At 42.4% G+C, this 23,850-nt stretch overlaps 2 long non-coding RNA genes across 2 annotated transcripts in view; both read left to right on the top strand.

Annotated features, from left to right (window-relative positions):
* The window catches only part of LOC141993629 (uncharacterized), a 173,892-nt gene extending 171,503 nt beyond the window's left edge, over nt 1-2,389 (top strand). The window contains exon 4 of the long non-coding RNA XR_012640914.1: nt 1,941-2,389. This is a non-coding gene — a long non-coding RNA (uncharacterized LOC141993629). The remainder of the gene's footprint in view (nt 1-1,940) is intronic.
* Nucleotides 2,388-22,538, top strand: LOC141993628 (uncharacterized). Its single transcript, XR_012640913.1, has 3 exons — nt 2,388-2,470; nt 8,850-9,134; nt 22,443-22,538. It is a non-coding gene; the product is annotated as an uncharacterized LOC141993628 (long non-coding RNA).
* Nucleotides 22,539-23,850: the final 1,312 nt, after the last annotated feature.

Below are 23,850 nucleotides of genomic sequence, written 5' to 3'. Positions count from 1 at the left end.
CCCCTCTCAGTCTTCTCTATTCCAGACTGAACAAACCCAATTTTTTCAATCTTCCCTCACAGGACATGTTTTCTAGACCTTTAATCATTTTTGTTGCTCTTCTGTTGACTCTCTCCAATTTGTCCACATCCTTCCTGAAACATGGCGCCCAGAACTGGACACAATACTCTAGTTGAGGCCTAATCAGGGTGGAAGAATTACTTCTCGTTTCTTGCTTACAACACTTTTGCTAATACATCCCAGAATGATGTTCGCTTTTTTTGCAACAGCGTTACACTGTTGACTCATATTTAGAATGTGGTCTACTGTGACCCCAGATCCCTTTCCATAGTACTCCTTCCTAGGCAGTCATTTCTCATTTTGTATGTGTACAACTGATTGTTCCTTCCTAAATGGAGTACTTTGCATTTGTCCTTATTGAATTTCATCCTATTTACTTCAGACCATTTCTCCAGTTTGTCCAGATCATTTTGAATTTTAATCCTTTCCTCCAAAGCACTTGCAACCCCTCCCAGCTTGATATCATCCGCAAACTTTATAAGTGTACTCTCTATGCCATTATCTAAATCATTGATGAAGATATTGAACAGAACCAGACCCAGAACTGATCCCTGCGGGACCCCATTCATTATGCCCTTCCAGCATGACTGTGAACCACTGATAACTACTCTTTGGGAGAGGTTTTCCAACCAGTTTTGCACCCACCTTATAGTAGCTCCATCGAGGTTGCATTTCCCTAGTTTATTTATGAGAAGATCATGCGAGACAGTATCAAAAGCCTTACTAAAGTCAAGATATATCACGTCTACTGCTTCCCCCCATCCACAAGGCTTGTTACCCTGTCAAAGAAAGCTATCAGGTTGATTTGACATGCTGACTGTTACATATCACCTTATCTTCTAGATGTTTGCAAAATTATTTGCTTAATTATTTGCTCCATTATCTTTCCGGGTACAGAAATTAAGCTGACTGGTCTGTAATTCCCTGGGTTGTCCTCATTTCTCTTTTTTTAAATGGGCACTATATTTGCCCTTTTCCAGTCTTCCTGGAAGACAGGAGAGATTCCAGACTTTTCAAAGATAATCGCTAATGGCTCAGATATCTCCTCAGTCAGCTCCTTGAGTATTCTAGGATGCATTTCATCAGGCCCTGGTGAGTTGAAGACATCTAATTTGTCTAAGTAATTTTTAACTTGTTCTTTCCCTATTTTAGCCTCTGATCCTACCTCATTTTCACTGGCATTCACTACATTAGACATCCAATCACCACCAACCTTCTTGGTGAAAACCAGACCAAAGAAGTCATTAAGCACCTCTGCCATTTCCACATTTTCTGTTATTTATTCCACCCTCGGCCCCTTATTGAGTAACAAGCCTACCCTGTTCTTGGTCTTCCTCTTGCTTCTAATGTATTTGTAGAATTTTTTCTTGTTACCCTTTGTCTTTCGCTAGTTTGATCTCGTTTTGTGCCTTAGCCTTTCTAATTTTGTCCCTGCTTGTGTTGTTTGTTTATCATCATCCTTTGTAATTTGACCTAGTTTCCACTTTTTGTGGGACTCTTTTTTGATTTTTAGATCATTGAAGATCCCCTGGTTAAGCCAGGGTGGTCTCTTGCCATACTTCCTATCTTTCGTACGCAGTGGGATAGTTTCCTCTTGTGCCCTTAATAATGTCTCAGTCCCAACACTTGGTGCAACAGGTGCCATTGCACCACATCAGTGTTGCATAAATAAATAATGGTTCTAGGACAGCAAACAGATCATGAAACAATAATAGACGAGCCTCAAAAAACAGAGTTGGGTTGCTTACTGCATTTTTAATTCTTGGTGGTATTGACAGAGACAAATTGCATACGCTATCACATAAAATTAAGGACTAGAAGTACACTTTGTGCAGGCAGCCAACACTCATAATTTTTTGTTTGTTTCCTTTTATCAACAGTCACTCCTTGAAAGAAATTTTGTGGCATCCATATTTTGCTTCTCTGCCAGGCATGATGACGGAAGAGAGAGAGAGTGCCTTGGCTGGGTTGGATGAGACTGAAGAGCACTGAAATGGATCTGGGTGTGATTAGCATGCCAATTATGTGTGGGTTTTTTGTTTTTTTGATTTTTTTAACTGAAAACCAGATGCCAAAGAAAGCACATAGCTAGCCCAAAAGCAGAACCTCTTCATTAGCTGCCACAGGACTTGGGGAACATTTATGGGCCAAACAGGCAATGTGTGTGGAAAGACATAAATCAAATTGTACAAAGAACACATGCAGCCCTTGGATCTACAAAATTCTCTTTTGGGTCTAATGGAATAGAACCCCATCCTTGATCAACTGTATGGAATGTTGCCATACGGTCTAATAAAAGAAAACAGAAAAAACTCCTCAGTCAGTATCAGAGAAGAGATCTAATGAAGACCCTCTGCAGTCCCAGCACAATATCATGGTCAAATCCAGAGCTCAGATGAATCCTTCAAAGGTAAAATGGCTGTAATACATTGTAATTCAGCAGGGTTAAGACATGTGAGATTAATTCTAGAGCTGGTCATGAATTTTTTGGCAAAATGTTTTTTTGTCAGACAATATTCGTTTGTTGAAACTGAAAGTGTTCACAGGTTTCAACAAATTTCCTCCTCTTCTTGTTTTTGTTTTGTTTTTAAAAAACAGAAACAACCCTTGAAATTGTCAAAATGGGACACTGAAATTTTTTTGAAATTTGTTGAGACTGGGATATTTTGACATTTTTGAAACAAGTTCTGTTTTTCCGTACAAAATGACTTCGTTTTGAAATTTAAATTAGAGGGGAAAAATTAAAGATCAAAACATTTCAAAATTATTGGAACAGTGTTTCTGTTGACCTGATCTGAATTATTTTTGGTTTGTGGGAATTTGTGATTTCAGCTTTTTGTACCGATTTTTGGGATGGGAAAATCTTCTGAAATCTCAAATTCTTGCAAGTCAGGAAAACTGTTTTCCACCCAGCTCTAATGAAATGATCAGTAGACACTTAAGCAGTCTATAGAGTAAAATCAAACAAATAGATCCATGTTGACAAGTCAATGACATCAGCTGCTTCAGTTGCCCAACATTCCCACTGTAAAAGATGGATAGGGCCTTTGGTAGGTTCAACTTCATTTCAACTTTCATTTAAAAAAAATCAAATTGGAAACTACATGATGTTAATTGATCTGTACTTTGAAAATGTAAAGTCGATGGAACTGTGTACATAAAGCATTTAAATCACTGGTTGAGCTGCCACTGCTACAGAAAACCACCTGTTTTATTTGAAATCTGGCCTTCATGAGCTCTCTAGGAGCCCTGTATATACTTCAGAAATTGTCTAACTGGTTTTAAAACTGGGTCAACTAAACTCATTTTAAAAGTATTGCCAGCCATAATGCAGACCCTCCTTTGCGTGGTTTAAAATGGCATGATGCAATTTCACTGAACTGGCCTCAAGACAGTCTTCAAAGTGATTGTGAAACTAGTTTGGTAAAAATGGCTCAGATCATCTTAAACTGCCAAAAGTCTATACTACAGCTCCAACCCGTCTTAAATAATTCAATTGGAAATGGCTTTAAAATCAGTTAGAAAATTTCCCAAGTCTAGTTAGGCCCTAAAAAGTCAATTATTTTTAGGAACACTTGTCAAGAAAAAAGTGATTTTAAAAAAACAAACCCCCCTCTATTTCTGTTCTTAACAGAAATAAGTGAAACTATACATCTAAAAAATTTTGTTTACTCTATGGAGTGGTTATAGTGTTACTGGTCCTCCACAGTTACCAGAGACGATGTGTTGCAGGAGGAGCTTAATCAAGATAGAGCCTTCCCTCTCTTCGTTTTTGTGATTGTGTCCTCATGCTACACACTCTTCATTTCACTGAGACTGGACAGCAAAACTAGGCTTGCCTTTTTCACTTTTTGTTTATAGTCAGTTTTACTTTCTTATGTACTCCTGGCACAATGCTATCGTGTTAGGGCTTCCAAAATTGTAGAGGAATTTTTTAAATTTAAAACCAAATTGTTCTTGCTGATATTTTTATTAATGTTTCGTTCAAATATTTCTCTTCGTTCTCTCTCCTGCTTTTTTCTATGCAAAATCGTCATGTTATGGTCCTAAAAATCTCATACGATATCAAACAATGCGTTTTTACATTTTTGCTCAATGCTTTCCCTTCTCCTGATTAACTATTCTTCCCAGAGGTGTTTAGCTTGTCAAAGCTTTTTTTAAATCAGCTTGTCTTCCTCCTGGCTAATCGACCTCAGTGGTTCACTGAGCCTCAGAAAAGATCATTTTTAAATATGAGTGTTTGTTAGCTACTAGAGATCTTTGCGTTCTTGTACCATAACCCGTCTGTGATAATTCTTCCTTGTTCATTCTGGGGTTGATATATGATCATCAGTGTGGTACTGTGTGTTAGTGCTGTGGTGCCACAATTCTAATGCACAGTATATCTGCCTGCAGTATTCCAGCAGGGGGGTTCAATACTGATAACGTGATGTCAATCAAAACATCATCTTTGGACTATTGAAGTGTTGTTATGCTCTGTGATGATGTCGCTGGCCTAGGCTAACATTTTTGTCTTCTCTAAGGATACAGATAAAGCCCACATGAAATTAAAAGGCCTTGACCTGTTTGAGCTTTGGCAAGAAAAACATGTGGTTCTTGCTGATATGGTCAAGCTGTCAATTTAACATGCTGTCTGATTGCTTCGATTCCAAAGAGCTTGGTCTACTATCCATGTGCAGTCTTTAACGTTAGAGGCTTCACAGAAAATGAAGAAGAGTAAATTAAAGGAAGGATTCATGAATCTGTGACATACTCAAAGTCAAGCCACTGAAATAGGGAACCCACTGGGTAATGAACTCAGAGGAATTCTGTTGAACGGTAAATCTCTTACACAGCCTACTGCAACCTCAGCTCTAGAACAATGTCAGTGATCAACCCATATGCTTGGAAAGTTACGAGTATCTGCCGTGTTCAGCTTTTGAGCTGAAATGTTCTGTGCCTGGCCTCTGCCTGGGTTAATTTTTATTTTAAGTTGTAGAAAATTCCTGTACATTATTTTTTAATTTGACAAAGATGGGAAAGAAATGACCTCTTTTGGGTTTAAAATTTTTTAACCATGGTGAACCAGAGCATTACAGCAAGTCCTGGGATCATCTGAATGCTGTGCTTTTAATGTTATATTCTAGGACATGCACATCATGGAAATGCAAACTTTGCTATGCTATTAATAGATTCAAGACAATGTTTGGCTCACTGCTGCTTCTTAAGTCTCTTAATGTTCTGTTTACTAATGGCGTTGGTAGACACTAGAGCACATTTGTGTTAGAACACTGCAGGAGACTTTTTTCTGGCTTTTCTGTCACCCTCTCTTTTTTCCTTAACAAATGTAGAAAATTTAAATTCAGAGCATTAAAGTTGCACATTCAACCTTAACTTTCATATTTCCTGACTTCTGCCTTTCCGCCTGTGCAACTTTAACTTCCCCTTTGCATGTATGCAGTAAAGAATATAGTCTTTAATGATATTTGTGAGTTATATAGATACTCCTATAGGTAAGGGCTAGATTCTGATTTTAAGTGCAGCCCAGGATAATGTGTAAGTTGTATCAACTCAAGATTAGCTTTCTGTATGCAGTGATCATGTGATAGTTCTAGTAATTTAGAGTTTTTAAAAAATACCTGTAATTTTTTTAATGTGATTACATAATAATGTGCCATATACATAGGAAGCTGTGTTACCATATACCTTCAACATGAAATCTCTCTTTGGACTGCGTAATTGTGCAACATGAATGTTTCATTAATTTACATGTTTGCATTTAACCTTGACCCTCCTATCTCCCCCAGGAATATTAAATCACGTATTAATGTCATGAATAGCAATGAACAATAACCCCAGCTTCATTCAGTGCTCCATAGTGAATGGTCTGTTTATTGGATGCCCCATGCTGTAGCTACTTGTCCCACTTTTGATATGACCAAGCCTCCCTTTTCGCTGCCACAGAAATACTGTTTCCTCAACATAAGCCTCTTTATTCCTGCAAAGACCATTGCCCCACAAGGAGGCTGTCTGATTCCAAAGCTGATAGGCTGCAGAAAAAAAGAATCGTGCTTTATTTTCTTCCCTGTTTGCTCTCTTTTTTAAATAACTGGCTGCACTTTTGTTCCTAGGCTAGAAGAAGCCTGGAGACGTACTCTCTGCCTGCAGCTTTTGCTTTCTTCTCTCCTGCAGGCAGGGTGATCAGATGTTCCGATTTTATAGGGACAGTCCCGATTATTCAGGGCTTCATCTTACACGGGCGCTTATTACTCTCCACCCCCACTCTGATTTTTCAAACTTGCTGTCTGGTCAGCTCCCCGGAGCTATCCCTACCCAACGTTCTGAACCCTCTTGCTCTCTTGATATGCTAACCACAAATAGCTAAAATGCTAGCTCCGTCTGGGGCAACATCTGATCCACTTAGCCAGTAAACTGAGACCTACACGCTGTATAGCTGTTTAGGGAAGCATTCCTGATTGTATGACACTCCGTCCACTCATTTAAATGCAAAAATTCCAACACTAAGCACTACTTCAGCCTTTAAAATATTTCACTGACCACGCCATTCACTCTACAGTATACTGTCTAATTACACAGGACACATAAAGAAAAGGAGGACTTGTGGCACCTTAGAGACTAACAAATTTATTTGAGCATAAGCTTTCATGAGTTACAGCTCCAAGATTGTGTCAATATGAAGAATTTCAGTGGAATTGTTTCAGCAAAAGCAAAGACCTGGCTCCACATGCCCACAAGCCTTGATGAAAATCCAGCTGAATTTACTTCATTGTTTATTGGTCCATAAAAGGAGGATAACGGAGAGAGAAAACAAAAATGAGAATTGGTATGGTATGTAAAAAAAATAAATATACTCAGACTAAAATTACAGCCAGTGGAATGATTCGAGGCTCCATCTCACAAGGTGTTGAGCATTCTGGCTCCAATGCTGCAAAGCACTTAAGCACATGCTTAACTTTAAGCACATGAGCAGTCCCATAATGTGCTTACGGGCTTTGCTGGATCAGGCCCAGAGTGCTTAGCACCTTTCAGTATTGAGCCATAGGACAATGTGGTATTGTTGCTTTTCCCCGGGTTTTGGTCTTGTATTAGGCTAACTGCTATGGATGACTAACTTCTGTTCACTAAGATCACACCCTTAAAGGGGTGTAAAGGGGACCTGACGATTTCTGGGAGGTTTAACAAAATCAGGGGTTGGTAAATACCCAGATCTAACTAACTCAGCATACTCTGTGTGTGTGTGTGTGTGTGTGTGTGTGTGTCTGGGTGGTGGCAGGAATCTTCATGTTAGCCACCCCTGCCTTCTTCAGCTAAAGTTAGGTCAAGAACTCTGGAGGTTAGTGCATGAGCCTCTACTGCATGAACTAAAAGCCACATGGCCATTAGTTAAGGCTGTAGCAGACTCGTTAATCTCTAGCGGTCTCGGTGCCACAAGAGAGGATAGAACACCACACCCAAGAGGCATGTGGGTCACGTACTTCCCCCAGCTGAGGAAGTGCATCCCAAGCTTCAGAGACCTCCCAGTTGATATCCCAGATGAGCCCCCCACTTGTAACGCTGACAGACCCCAGTGGTTGATGGGCAGGATTGAACCTGGAACCTCTGGATCTTAGTGCATGACCCTCTACTGCATGAGCTAAAAGCCACATACCACTTAGCTAAGGCTGTAGCAGACTCATTAATCTCTAGTGTTCTCGGTGCCACTAGAGGGGACAGAGCACCACACCCAGGAGGTGTGGGGGTTACATTAGCAGTTGTTGATTGTGCTAGGGAAAGTTAAATGGGCTCTAGTGACTCACAGAAGTAGATGACTTACCAACCTACTTGGAGATAACAGGTAGCAGTGACTCTCTAGAGAGAGGATCTAGAGTATGGACTGAATGGTCCCGATCCTTGGGAGCAGCCAAGCTGGGGGGAAAAATCCAAGCTGAACCTTTTTGTATCCTTGCTTATTTTGTGACAACTAAAGCCAAATCCCAGGAAAGGAGCATGTTTGCTTGACACCATGTGTGGACTGTTTGAGAGCAGACTGGAAACAGCACCTGTGCCCAGATTCAAACAAAACCCTAGATCAGAACATGTAGGTCTGAACCTGACCTGAAGTCTGGGGGCCTGTGATAGCCAGCTGACTTCAGACCACAGCATTATGTGTTGTTTCAGGATAGACTAACAGGATCCTCATGTGCCCATTTAATAATGCTGCTCACACTTGGGGTTTGAAAAATGGTTTTTGTTTTTTTTTAAATGCTAGTTAACAATCAGTTCAATGGTTTCCATTAACATCTTTACTGCTTTTCCTTTGCAAGTCCATAACATTACTGCTGTAGTCCTTGTACTTCACTACATGTTATTCGTATTGGGGACGTCTGGGGAATGCTGTGAGAATATGAATCACTTGACAAGGCAGTTATAAAGACTTAAATGGTGACTCTTCTGTCACCATTATCACCTGCTGCCTTCAGTGCTCTGCCACTTAAAGTCTTCAACAGCACAGCCCTGCTTGTCCTCTAGTGACGTGAGCCTTATCCATCCTACCGTACAGCTGCAGACTAGAGGTTAAGAATTTCCAATGCCTCTTCAGTGGAACACTGTTCATATTTTATTCTTGAGCACTGCAGCACGACAATGTCAAGCAGGGACACAGAAACAGAAGTGCTATTAATTCCTTCAATTTATACCTCTTATCAGAAGAGACTTCTAACCACTTGTTATGTAATAGCGGGAATCTTGCATTGTGCCTTCTCTGTCTGTCCTAAAGATAAGGGTATCAATGAGTTTTTCTTTTTTGTCAGATGCTGCTTGTCTCTGAAGGAAAAGGATGTTGACTGGCTTCTTCCTTTCTATCCTCGAGAGATCAGGAGCAATTGCTTCCCTCATCACTTAGAATGACAGACTGCTGGTTGCGATCAATCCTTTGAATTTGCAGCGGTATCTCACTAGGAATTGCAAATAAGAAGACTTCAGCTGTACTTATGGTGACTGACCTCAGTAAAGCCCCAGATGTCCTTTTTTGTATGAAATAGGAACTCTAGCTTACCAGCTAACTCTGCCGGAGGTTCCTCTTTCAATGAAGCCTGGTGAGTATTATAGTATAGTAGCTACTGTGAGACCCTAATATTTTACTGCTCCAGCCACTTCGTTTGTAATGTATCTTCTTGTCTTTTCAAGTAGGCTGGGAGTTGGCATGAAGTAGGAATACGAATAGTTGTGAAGGTTTAAAAGTGTATTTCTTCTCTGAAACATGACTGTAAAAATGGCATACTAATGACACTCTGTTTACTGTTTCTCGGCATAATCCATGTCAAAGGTACTCAATTTACAAGTATAAAAATGATTTTTTCCCTCCACCATCAACTACCTGCCCTGCAGACTCAGCCTGGGATCTGACAGTCAGTCTGAGGTCTTTCCTTCCCATGTGCAAGATAAAGATCTTGCAGGCCAGACTGGAATACCCAGGCCACCTCATTCCCATCCATCTTTGTACAGCAGTTTTCAGAGCAGAACTGCTCATGAGCAGGACATTTTATAAAAGCTCCCTACAAAACCTCAGGAAACATGCCATTATTATATGACATAGCTAAGTTTTGGTTACGGCTAATCCTCACTAGGCACCGAAGATGGACTGTTATTCAGACGACACAGTGTAGTTCCCGCCTGCCAGTCCGTGGCTTAAATACAGACACACTGATGCATCCCATGAAATCACCAATTTTCAAAACTCCACTTGCTTGCAAGTGTGGATTTCCTCCTGCTAGCTCGACTCCCTTTGAAGTCGATACAAATTGAAAGTACTCAGCACCACATAGGAGGCATGGATGCAGCACCTGCCCAGACTAGGAACTAAAACTTGAAATTCACTTGGTTGCAGGATTTTTTTTAATCTGGCATTTATTTTTGTTTCTACACCAGGTTCATTATAGTACCCCAGATTCCACGGGGCATGCGCGGAGTGTAGTTTAATGAGAATGTGTTGTGCTTCCGAGGATGATAAGAGACTCTCCAGACAACTCCCACTACTGCTGTTGAAATGTGCCGCACCATGGAGTTAGTTCTAATGAATATCACAATATCCTTTTGGAGCACCTCTCAGTAATTAATTAATGAATGTTCAGAATACCCTCCAGAATAGGTCAGGTATTATAACGCCCCCTATATAAATGAGAACACTGAAACACAGAGGGATTCAATAATTTTCTTAAAGTCAAACATAACATATTCGTGGTGGAGCTGGGAAGGTAACCTAAGAAGTCCGACTTGGAGTCCCCTGTTCTAACCACCAGAGAACACTCCTGTCTATATGCTTCCTAGGGAAATTTCTATTGCAATACATAGCATGGTTGGGGATTTTATGGGGCTGATGAGTTTACTGATAGAAGCCGGTCTGGTTTTGTTTTGTTTTGTTTTGTTTGTCAGTTGTTCTGAGCCTACTGTGACGAGTCTGTTTACCTTTATTGATTCTTCCTCTGTGCCTGCATTACCCTGATGGACACTTATTTTCCTTCTGATGGTGATGCACATGTTTCCATTGTAGCTGGTGTGTTTATTTCCATGGTGTTTCTGCTGTTCGCTTCTGTTTTTCTGCCAAGTTGCAATTTTCCCTTGACTTGCTCCTGCCCTCCTCAGTTTGGGTGGATTTCTGTTTCCATGGCTGTATTGGTGATTCTCTGAATGTAGCTTCACTGGTGACTGTATCCCCTCTGAGGACATTTCATGTGCTGCAGGCTAAATTATAATTATATCCTATTCCTCCTTATTATGTTAGAATGTATATTACTGCCGTGCCTGGCGGTCTCAGTCATGATCAGGGTCTCGTTGTGCTTGGGTCCGCACGGGCACATGGTCAGACACTGTCCCTGCTCCTCGTAAGCTTACAATCTAAATACACAAGGAGACATAGAGTAATGAAATGACTTGCCCTCACTCACACAGAAGGCCAATGACAGAGCTGGGACCAGAACCCAGGTCTTCTGATGCCTGAATGATGAATCCACGATGCTTCTCTGTCTATTCCCTTCTAATTCCTCTCCCTTAACACTCTTCATCAATTTGTAGACTGCTATCACACACCCCTTCGCCATAGCTTAGCTCAGCTATCCGCAGGGTAATTAATTGTCTTAATCTTTCCTTCAAATCATTCTTCGGCTCTCTGACTAGAGTCAGGCCTTGGGACACTGTTGCTTCCTTGGGAGCGGGGCATTGCAGTGTTGGCTGGGATTTCTGAAAGAGGGGACTGCTTGGGTGACCTTTGTGACCGCCTCTGGTAAAGGAGTGGTGTAACTAAAACCGGTCATGCTATGAAAATACCCAGCTGCCACGCCCACTCGCATCTAGTCCCATGAGAGAGCAATCTGCGAGGCCCCCAAATCTGCTACCACTTGGCAAAAGAGCGACAGGGTTCTTTGAGAACCTTTCTCTCCTATCACAGTTTCAAGTTCACATGAAACTTAGAAGCGACTGTGAATCAGTTGCTCCGTCTAAAGAACACTGGTATTATTAAACGAATAGAGAATTGCAAGCATCCTTCACTAAAAAGAATTGCAAGGGCGCATGGTTTTCAGTGTTGGTCTCGTAATTCTCTTGTTTTGCTTGCATTTAGCATCCCATCATGAAATTACTAGGAAAAGAGAGGTTTCAGCACACCTGCTAAACTAATAACTGTGTATCCATGCAACTCAAAGCCTATCACAAAATGGTTTTAAACTGTCCTCTCTACTCCTGTCAGGCTGCGTAGGTTGCCCACACCCTGTTTTACAAATAATTTTTATAAGGCTTCCTGGCATTTTGCAACATAGTGAAAAGTTTAATGAAACAAGAAAGTACTATAATGATATTCAGTGTCCCTAGGAATGGGATTCGGTAGGAATGGAAATCATTACGCTCCAAATGCATTAGCAGTATAGTATAAGAGATGGATGGAAGCCTATTTGATTTTTTCTGATTTCACCAAGAAATTGTATTTATCCACTTTTTTTTTCCATGTCTAATCAAAGAATTGAATTGTTTCTGATGGAAGTGGCAGGATAAAATTGGTGTAAGCACAAACATTTCAGTTTTTTCCACATTATACATTGCTGAGTCTTGTTCTGAACTGGCCTGGCTGTTCTGTAACCAGGTAGGGCTCTTTTAAACGGTTTCAGAGCTAGAAGCTCAGGTGGTGCAATCATTCCCTTGGGGACAATTTACACCCAGCTGAGAATTTGGCCCTCAGTGGCAATGGTGTCTGGATACCTATAGCATGGGCCCCAGAAGCAGTGGATTTTGGGAGATTTCAAATGGCTACTGAGGCATTGTGGGACAGTAATAGGAGGCATCTTTGAGCCATTTGTGCTATTAGGCCAGCGACCTCCATCCACACTGGTATTAATGTTCGTATTTAATGAATCGTATTTAAGTCCTGCTGAAAGTAAGTCTAATCCAGATAGCACTTGATCTGCATGTAAACCATTAGAGGCAATTCCATCTGTGGAGACGAGATGTTCTACAAGAGATCTAGGAAGGTGGTTCTGAACCAGGGGCCAGGGGGCTGCAAGCAGGTTTCAGGGGGTCCGCCAAGCAGGGCCACAGTTAGACTCGCTGGGGACCAGGGCAGAAAGTCTAAGTCCTACTGTGCAGGGCTGAAGCCTGGGGCCCTGAGCCTGCCACCTGGAGCTTAAGCAGAAGCCTGATCAACTTAGTTTGGTGGGGCACCCTATGGCATGGGGTCCTGGGCAATTGCCCAGCTTGCTACCCCCTAATGCCCTGGCTCTTATTGTAGGAAACAGTTGTTTTGGCAGAGGTGGGCGGTGGCGTTTTTATAGCATATTGAGGGGGGCCTCGGAAAGAAAGAAGTTGAGAACTCCTGATCTAGGGGACAATTGGTTCTCAGAATGACCATCTCTTTAGTGTAGGCAAGCCTGGAGTCTGGCATTAGTACCACAAGTCAAGCTAGATGGGAAGGACAGGAGAATTTTAAAGCATTTAGACTACTTCCAGCAGTTCCGGTTTTTGTGTTGATCTCTTCTGTGGTTCTGTTTACTTTCACAGGCAACACTGATATTATACAACTGTACTCCCTTAAATTCATCTCCGATTATACTTGCTAAATTCTTTTTTTTTTTCAGGTTGTCAACACCGTCCACCTGAAGCAGTTTGGGGGGATCTATTTATAAAAAGAGGTCTGCTGTAAAGTATCTTGTTCTGCTTAAAATGTGACCAGCCTGAGCAAGCTTCAGACACTCGGCATCCCTAGAAGTTTCTCTGTAATCTAATTCGCTGTAGATAGATGGTCATGTGCTAAAACTTTTAGGAATACTTTCCTGGATAGATGCATTCTCAACTTAAATATACAGATCGTGCCTTTCTTAATACGAGATTGATCTTTCTATTACAACAGTGCCCCTAAGATTGAGTCCCATTGTGCTAGGGGCTGTACAAACACAAAGGGAAGAATGGTCCCTGCCCCCAAAGAGTTTTACCATCTAGGAAAAGTGAAATACAAAGGTTACAAAGAGGCATCGTATCAACCTGTGTAAAGAGGTGGTCATGTGGTGGTTGACTGGTCCTGATGCTGTTAAAGCTTCAGGCTTCTTTCTCATGGGCTATGGCATTAAGGCCCAGATCCTCAAAGGTGTTTAGGAACCTAACTGCCATTGATGTCAAGTAGAGTTTAGGTGCCTAAATACCTTTCACGATCTGGGCTTAACTGCTTAATGACCACATAAAATGAGACCAGAATCAGGCCCCAAATCATGGTCTCCACAATAATGGCACTGTGACATAAAAAGGAAGTTGGATCTGGGTTTCTCAGCCCATGGATCATAACCCAAAATTGGGTTGCCAGAGTGCGTTACAGGGTCATGGGGCTGGGTGGGCTCGGGTCCCCGCTCCGGGGGCGCGTGGGGTCACGAGGCTGGCCAGGCCAAGTTTGAGTGAGTGGCACTCTACCTCTGTGCACCACTTCTCAATGCCCAGAGTGGGGAGCTGAGACCCAGCCCTGCAGGACAGGAACTGGGAGGAAGCAGTTGGTGTCACATTCTCCAGTGAGCGCTAGCCCCACTGATATATGCCCTGTGGCCAGGAGACACCCTGTCTTCCATACCCTCTGACCTGCCCCCCAGCCTGGGCCTCCCAATCTACCTCTCTTTCGTAGATGGGCAACTTCCCCTCTCTCGTACCACCCATTCTGGCCCCGAGCCCCCCAGATCTTCCTTCCCTGCTCTTCCATCTTCTTCCCCCATCCCTTTACCCTCTGCCTCCAATGGGCTGTGTGTGGAGGCTGTGTGTGGTTTTAGAGCACTATCAGCTCGCCATGCCTCCTCCACACCCTAGTGCCCCTATATCCTTCCTCACTACATCCTCAGATCACCCCACTAGGCCTCTAAATCCCTCCCCCCCTTACCTTCTGTCCCCAAGGGGGTGAGGGGACTGTGTTTTTGGGTGGTGTCTTTGCTCACTGACCCTCCCCCACTTGTTGTTGGGGGGGTTTCTCTAGTTATTCACGTCTGACCGTAGTGGCTGGAATGTTAGCTCTGAGGCCCTAGCCCATGGACCCCTGTATGGGACGGGGACGGGGTCTGGGTTGTGACAGGCCCTGGGTTGTGACAGGCCATCAAGGTTTACAAATGGGTCGCCATCCTGGAAAGGTTGAGAACCACTGAGTTAGACGGTATTATTGTGTTAACAAGTATCATGCCAGCACTACACCTTTTACAATAATTAAAGCCAAACTCAGGTGTAACCGTTTCTTAGTCGGTAGCTTCCAGCTAACTCTAGGAGCTGATTTCAGTGGAGTTGCTCCCCACGTTCACCAATGTAAATGACAGCAGAACGGAAGGCTGGAGGGTTGGGAGGTCAAAGCTAGACTGGGCTGGTTGTGGTAGCAGAGTAACTGACTAATTCCATCAGTACCAGACAGGCTGTGGGTCTGCAGGGGTTGGAAGTCACTTGACAGTGGTCTGGGGATAGAGCTTCCCTGCTGGGCCCAGAGCAGTCCTCAGAGACTCCCATCCCCACTCTTCTTATACTCCGTCATTTTCACTTCTTTCCTGAGCCAAATGTGTCAGCCACAGCTTGCAGGCAGCATTGTTGTTGCTAGCTAGGGTCACTAGACACACTAGGTCCCATCTGGCATTTTGTGTTACAGAGGCCAGCTGGCCCCAGCTATTGGGACAAATGATCAGTTTGGCAGCTGTAACTTGATTGGCGTTCAATGATAATGTGAGGCTCGGATAATGTGCTTTGTGGCTGCTTCTCGCTTAACCAGGGCTGGCACCAAACTCCCCAGGGCCTGGAGGTTCCGGTGAGAAATTTTAAAATAAAAGTAAAAAGTTAAACTTTGTGCGCAAGTTCCACTTCCTTCCTCTTCAGTGTTCGTCTTCATCATGGCAGGCAGTGCTGCTTCATGCTCGCTCTCCACGTTTTGGCAGGCTAGAAAACTTCCCTCTCAGCCAACAGTCCATTTGTTCCACAAACGAGCCCCAGGGTCCTTCTCTTCCCTAGGGGAAAGGTTGTGTTCTTAACTCAATTTAGCTACCACGAGGTGACATCTAGTGAAGGCACAGCCGTTTGTAGTTTTCACATGAGTTAGCTGGTCTAGGTAAACTCTAGGGCCAAGATCCTCAAAGTATATAGGTGCCTAATTCTTGGGATCTGGGCATAAGTTCCTCCATAGACTTTCCTCATGCCTAGCTCAGGGGTATCCCAATTTGAGATGGGCCCTCTAGGCAATACTGCAATATAAAGAATAAAAAATGAAGTCCTGATTGCTATAGGAAAGAATAATATATTTGCATTTATGACTCTTTAAATGTTCCCTGCTCCATCTCAGCATTGCATTTTTTGCATTTAATAGTGATGAGGATGAGAAAATACTCATAAAAATAAGAACCCTGGTGAAATTGCCTTGATAATGATTTATTATAGAAATTTCTGCAGAACCCATCAGCAGTGCTAAAATGCCACTTGATAATTGTCAGCTTAGTAATATTTTCCATCAGGATCGGTTTGCATGTTTGTTTCCCAATGAATAATCAGAGTTTGGGCTTAATGATATAGATGGCAGGGTCTGGCTAATGCACCAGGACTGAGGCTTATAAGTACAGTTTCAGTATGATCTTACATGATCTGCATTCTGGAATCAGCTAAAAATGCTCTTAGATCTGTTTTTAGATCCAGCTATGGTTCTGTAAGGACTAGAATAATGTCTTTGAGGAACCAAGGACATATCTACAGGTCACAAAAGCTATGGAAGAAGGTTGAGACAATTCAATCAGTAAAAAATGTCATGCAAGACAGAAGCTCAAACAAGGCAAAGTTTCTGCCTTTACTCATCCACAGTCCATTCAGAAAGGCTATTTTTTTTTCTGTAAGACACAAGGAGTAGTGGCGGCCCAAGGAGCATAGCAGGTAACCAAAGTCACCATATTTGTTTCTGCTAAACTCACTGGTTTCCCTGGAATTGACTTTGAGACTTGCATGTATTGTTGCATGAAACCTGCATTGTTTGCTGAAACCTGCAAAGGAGCCAAGCAGGTGGTATGAACTGAACGTGCTGGGTTTGTTTTGCTGGACCTATCTGAATGTAGATCAGTGGATTTCATGGAGCACTACACACTAGACATTCTCTTTCACCTCTTTCAGTGATGAGCTAGCATTTATCACCCAATAAATCAGACACGCTCAAAGCGTTTTTGCCACCCTTGCTGATGCTGAGTAGTAAGTAACTTACTCTGCAAGTAGTTCCATTGAAATCAGTGGATCTACTCACAAAGTAAGGGGAAAGTGTGATAGAATGGGGCCCAGAGGAAATGAACATATACTGTCTCTCTGTTGTGGATACTCCATACTGGATAAGCTTTTTAATGGGGGCGGGGGGGGGGGAGGGACTGAGACAAGAGAACCTGTGTAGTAATCTGGAGAGAGAGATTGACAGCTGCCATTTCAGGCTTAAGAGCCTTTTCTTTAACTATTCTTCATGGGGAAACTCTCTCTCCTTAAGCTAACAATAAAGAGACACTCCCAGCAGCACTGCACTTGCTGTTATGGCTGGAAATTTCAATTTTATGTCAAAAGGATTCCAACACAAGTGTTTGGGTTTTTTCCATGGGAGCTGTCTGTGAGTATGCAATCTACCAGTCTCCTGTCTGTGGGAAAAGAGAGAGCAGACTCAGTGCATTGGCCCGCCAGGTCACTAGCAATGCCACTTAGAATTTATACTGCAATTTGCATCCTTTAAGTGCTAGCTAGGTTTCAGAGATTCCAAGATCAGAAGGGGCAATTGAGATCATCTTGTCTGACTTCCTGTACAAGACAGGCCATAGAACTTCCCCATTAATTCCCAGAGCAGATCTATTAGAAAAACATCCAGTCTTGATGTATAAATTGTCAGTGATGGAGAATCCACCATGACCCTTGGTATATGTTCAAATGGTTAATTGGTATATGTTCGAATGGTTAATTATTCTCACTGTGAAAAATGTACTCCTTGTTTCCAGTCTGAATTTGTCTAGCCTCAACTTCCAGCCATTAGATCGTGTTAGACCTTTCTCTGCTAGATTGAAGCGCCCATTATAAGATATTTGTTCCCCATGTAGATGCTTATAGACTGTAATCAAGTCACCAGTTAATGTTCTCTTTGTTACACTCAAAGAGCTCAATCTATTTAGTTTTTCATTATAAGGCAGGTTTTCTAATCCTTTAATCATTCTCGTGGCTCTTCTCTGAGCCCTCTTCAAGGTGGTAACATCCCTCATGAATTGTGGTCACCAGAAATAGACACTGTACTCCAGGAGCAGTTGCACTGATGCCAAATACAGAGGTAAAGTAACCTCTTTACTTCTTCTCGAGATTCCCCTGTTTATGCATCCCTGGATCACATTCGCTGTTTTGGCCACAGTGGCACACTGGGAGCTCCTGTTCAGCTGATTATCCACTATGACCCCCAAATCTATTTCAGAGTCACTGTTTCCCAGAAGGGAGTCCCCCATCCTGGAAGTATGGCCTACACTCTTTGTTCCTAGTTCCATACATTTACCTGTAGCCATGCTAAAATGTATATTGTTTGCTTATGCCCAGTATACCAAGTGATCTAGCAATGTTTCTGTCAGCAGCGTGGGATGGAAGGGGGTCTATTTCGTTAGACCTTTGACTCACCTGCTTGAGGAAAAATTCCATGTGGAACTTAATGCTGGTGAGCAATGGATCTCTGAACAAAAAGCATAAAAATAATGTTAAGTCTCATTCATTTGACTATAATTCTATAAGGGCAGTGTTTGGACTAAACAGGTCTGGGACACCCATGCGTCTCAGCTCTGCCTCTCCTCTGTACCAGCTCTCTACTTTCATAGCTCCTCTGCTGTGGTGTCGGGGATGTGGCGCTCTTGAGGAGCTAGGCTGAGTGATGGCCAGGGCCACATTGTCACTAGTGGCTAGGGTGAGGGTGTAGCTACTGAACTGCAAAGGCCGTGGATACCTTGGTCTGTATTTCAGAGCCATCCCTTTCATCGTCTTTCATCAGCTTCAAGCTGCGATGGTAGCTGGAATGGTCCTGAGATTTGTAGAAAGGCCACGTAAACCCCTTTCATCTCTCACGTGTGAGAAAACACAGCCTGGATCAGCCTTTGTAGAATAAATGGGAAATTAGAGAATCAAACTTAGCTTAAATTTGGTTCAAGAAATATGTGCTGAAAAGGAAGGCCTTGAAGGTGTGTTGTATGGCCAGAAGGAATGAAGTCGGGAGGAGGTCTGGTTCAAAGAATAACTGATGAAGTCAGGGCAAGTTTCTAAAAAGGAGGCTCTGACCAATAGGGGGTGACTCCAGATGGTTTTAAATAAGACAAAGAGAATCTGTCTTTAAAAAGGGCCACCCCACATACCAGTGTTATCTCAAAAATTAGGGTTTAGGTGAACTCAGGTGCAAAGGAAAAGCTGTTGGTCAGCAGAAAGGAGGAGGAAGAGATAGGGAGGAATGGCCATGTGGAGAAAGAGGGTTGCAAATCGTATCTGGATTAAGACTAGAAATAAGAGTGAACTGTCTCAAATTGTTTTTTAGCTGAAGTCAGCACTTGGCAATTCCATCACTTGCTAGTTTAAGGGTATGAAAAAGTGAACTCCTAAAGGATTCATTGCTAATACTGCCTGGCCATGCTGGAGCCAACCACTATCGCTCTAAGCACCCCTGAGTTTAAAGCCCGTTTGTAAGTATCTTGATTAAATGTTTATCAACTTTGTTATTGTTTGGATGTAGTAAAGTGCTTATTATTTAGGCTTTTTAGGCATGTTTGGAGCAATTATGTAAATACCATTTGGCCTTTGGATTTAATAAAGGAATTTATGGTTACATTAGTGTCGTGATAATATCCTGCATAAATAATAATTCCAACAGTCTTCCTAGCACATCCAGCAAACGGCAGGCGAGTGCCATGCAGAGTGGAAAAAGTCAGCTGGCTAAAGCTTTAAAAAGGTGAGAAAAGATTTTAAAATAGGTGAGGGGTAAGTTGCTAAAGTTTGAAAAAATAGAGGAAGTAAAAAGCAGCCCAAACAACCAGGAAGATAGTTACAAAAGATGTATTCACCTCCAGAATGTTCTTGACACGTTGCAATGCCTACTTGTCTGATAATGTCTCTTCCACCTGCCAGCCAAATGGCTTTTTTGGTGTCATCTCTATATTTACTGCTTCATACCACCCTGTGATCTCTATACTGTATCATTACAGCATAAATATTGGAGATAAGCAAATGAGGTAGCACTGACAGGTTTCAGAGTAACAGCCGTGTTAGTCTGTATTCGCAAAAAGAAAAGGAGTACTTGTGGCACCTTAGAGACTAACCAATTTATTTGAGCATGAGCTTTCGTGAGCTGATGCATCCGATGAAGTGAGCTGTAGCTCACGAAAGCTCATGCTCAAATAAATTGGTTAGTCTCTAAGGTGCCACAAGTACTCCTTTTCTTTTTGTGGTAGCACTGTATATTTTGCTGGAGGAGAAAGCTATAAGAGGTACAATTTTCATAGTGAATGATCTCCTGTCTGCGCTTGACAATCCTAACAGACTGGGATAAGAGGCAGCATATGTTCAAAGGTGGATTAAAATGGATCTTAGCTTATCAGCCTTCCTAAAGTTGCCAGCTGGCTTTATCAATATGTAGTGAACACAAGCATGTCAAGACAAATACTCAGCTTAGACACTGTGTTCCATTCCAGGAAGAACAGAAATGGGCTCCAAAGAGTGACTGTGCTCAGAGCTGGATCAGGGGTAGGTTTAGGCTATGGGTTCAAATCAAGGCCAGAATCCAGGGTTCTGATATGACTGACAGCTCAAGATTTTAGCTGTAGCCAAACCTGAACTGGAAAATAGGCCCTTTTTTGATTTGGATCCAACCTGGAATAAAAATTATGTGGGAGGTGTTTGGATGCAGGGTTTCAAATGTGAAATGCACATACACGTGAGATTCAAAGGGGTTCATGGTTCTTCAGAACAGACGTTTGCCCTGGGTCTCAGTATAAACCATAAGTCTGTTTTCCCTCTGTAGAATATTATCTTTCTCTCTCTTTATTTCACAGAATGCTTCTCCCTTCCCATCTGAGTTAATACTGCTTTACATAGTCCAGTCCTAGCTGTGTGGATCTTCCCTTTGACTGCATATTACACCGAAACAATATTGCCAGAGTGGATTAAGTGTTCTGTGCTCTGACTGCAGTGTGTCTTCTGGCAAATAAGCTACATTTTCAAGAAGAATTAACTGAATATAAGACACAGGCTCTCAGAACAAATCATTCTGACTATTTTTGCAACAATAAAACCATAGGGTACATTGGAAAATTACCATTCACAGGTTCTACTCCAGAAGTTAAAAGGAAGGCTCAATCAGTGAATCAGTCACTGGTATTTGTATAATGTACAGCATGCAGATGCCTTAAAGGGATTGTTGCATCACAATGAGAAAATGCTATCTGGGACTAAACCTGGATCTAAAGTCTGAAAAAGGCTCTAAAACCAGAATCCTGAAGATGACTGGTAAAGCTTGCAAAAACTTAGGGTACATTTTTAAAAGCCTACGTCACATAGGAGCCTACACGTCCTAACCACTTTCCAAGTCACTGTCCTAAGTGCCTAAATCTCAGTTTGAGACTGGGATGTAGGTTCCTAAATCAGGAAGGGCCAGATTGAAGCCCCTAAAGATGTAGATAGGTGCCCAGTAGGTTTGCTTTATTCAAAAGAACCCCAGTGCCTAACTCCCATTGAAATCATGTGACTACATATCTTGCCGTGAGACACTTTTGAAAATTTTCCCTTTCGCCTGCTAGCTGCTTCTGCTGGTGGTGGGCCTCCCCAGAGGCTCAGCCTATCTATCGTTCCCTAAGCTCCTCCCCAACTCCCACTGCGACTTTCTTCCTCCACTGAAGCCAAGGTCAGGCCCTGGCCCTTTTCCACTGATCTCCTTTAGCACTTAGGAAATCTAGCCTAATTAGACAATCAGGGTAGCTGGATACTTCTGCTAAAATGATCAGCCAGGAAATAGTTAACAATGTTAAGGTTTCAAATGACATCACACTTAGCCCCCACTACCGAGACAAGTGGGCCTAATTCGCACGTCTCCCAAAGCTGTTAGGTCAGCCTTATGAGAAGGCAGGAAGACAGGATCCTAGCGGTTTGCATCCAGAGGGTTTGCTTCACCACTGTAAGGGTTAGGAGCTTCTACACAAACGTATACCTTCTGCAGAAGCAGAGGAGCTGCCACTCGTCCAAAACCCAGGCTGTGGTCTGTACACACCACACTTTTAAATGCGTATGCCTATAAAAGCAGGATGTTCTCAGCTACATTTAAGAAACAAACCCACAGGTGATGTCAGTTTGGTGTAGATTTTCAGCACAATCCTCAGAGGAATAGATACATAAATCCTATTAGCACTAATTGAAACTGGCTAGCTAATCCATCCACCACACTCACTGCTGAAACTGTGCCCTTTAGTTTACATCCCTTTGCGATGATAACCCTGAATTTGATCTTTATCACTGTAGGGGAAAGAGCTGGACCTTGTTTATACAGGTGCTGGCCAGAAGAAAAGCGTACTCTTTCAAGCCTGGAGAGAAACGGAGTTAGCCGGCTGGAGAGAATCCCAATTTACACTGGGCGCTGCTATTTAATGGAAGAATTAGTAGGTTTACTGTGCATCAGGAATGAATATTTTGAATGAATGGGTTTGAGGGAAAGGGAGAAGCTAGGTATCAGAGCACCAGTTTTTTAGTGTCAGTGGGTGTCTAATGTAAATAAAATGGGTGGGTTTTATAGAGAAAAATGTATTAGGACACAATGATTTTTGAACCCTGTCTCCCTGCAAGTGCAGAATTATTTAATTTCAAAGTGTGTTCAACATTAGTTATTGAATAACACTTTATTTTTTTTTTAGACCTGTCTCCTTCTAACCTTGGCCCTATGTCTCCAGCATGGAGCAGAAATGGAGTCACTGAGTTTTCTCTTCCAAACTCAGCTAAGTTTTAACGAGGTATGTGACTTTTTCTTTTCCTCTTATTTCCCGCTCTCTTTTCTAAAGTCCAGATCCTGTTCCCACTGGATTAGTTAGCAAAGTTCCTATTGATTTTTAATGGGAGTGTCAAGGTTCCTTCCCCACTCTGAACGCTAGGGTACAGATGTGGGGACCTGCATGAAAAACCTCCTAAGCTTATCTTTACCAGCTTAGGTCAAAACTTCCCCAAGATACAAAATATTCCACCCTTTGTCCTTGGATTGGCCGCTACCACCACCAAACAAATACTGGTTACTGGGGAAGAGCTGTTTGGAAACGTCTTTCCCCCCAAAATACTTCCCAAAACCTTGCACCCCACTTCCTGGACAAGGTTTGGTAAAAAGCCTCACCAATTTGCCTAGGTGACTACAGACCCAGACCCTTGGATCTTAAGAACAATAAACAATCCTCCCAACACTTGCACCCCCCCTTTCCTGGGAAATGTTGGATAAAAAGCCTCACCAATTTGCATAGGTGACTACAGACCCAAACCCTTGGATCTGAGAACAATGAAAAAGCATTCAGTTTTCTTACAAGAAGACTTTTAATAGAAATAGAAGTAAATAGAAGTAAAGAAATCACCTCTGTAAAATCAGGATGGTAGATACCTTACAGGGTAATTAGATTCAAAACATAGAGAACCCCTCTAGGCAAAACCTTAAGTTACAAAAAAGATACACAGACAGAAATAGTTATTCTATTCACCACAATTCTTTTCTCAGCCATTTAAAGAAATCATAATCTAACGCATACCTAGCTAGATTACTTACTAAAAGTTCTAAGACTCCATTCCTGTTCTGTCCCCAGCAAAGCAGCATAAAGACAGACACACAGACCCTTTGTTTCTCTCCCTCCTCCCAGCTTTTGAAAGTATCTTGTCTCCTCATTGGTCATTTTGGTCAGGTCCCAGCGAGGTTACCTTTAGCTTCTTAACCCTTTACAGGTGAGAGGAGTTTTCCTCTGGCCAGGAGGAATTTTAAAGGGGTTTACCCTTCCCTTTATATTTATGACAGGGAGTAAGATTGGTTATTCTGGGGCAGGGCTGGTGGTGGGGATCAGGGTTTTTAAAGGACAGGACTGAGGTCCCTGAGGGCTGCGTTTGGAGCAAATCTGCCATCCCAGTAAAATGGTAGGAGCTTTGAAGCCTGAGGCTGCCTCTCAATGGGCCTGATTTTACAATCCTTCCTCATGCTGATTAGTACCGACTCATGTGAGCAGTCCCATTGAATCAGCTTGAGTAGGGTTGTAGAATGGAGTCAATGGCAAAGCCTTGTGATGATTCACCAGCACC

This window comes from Natator depressus, chromosome 9 (assembly GCF_965152275.1).
Source record: "Natator depressus isolate rNatDep1 chromosome 9, rNatDep2.hap1, whole genome shotgun sequence".
In the NCBI taxonomy this organism is placed as follows: Eukaryota; Metazoa; Chordata; order Testudines; family Cheloniidae; genus Natator; species Natator depressus.
This window is presented reverse-complemented; position numbering and strand designations above follow the sequence as displayed.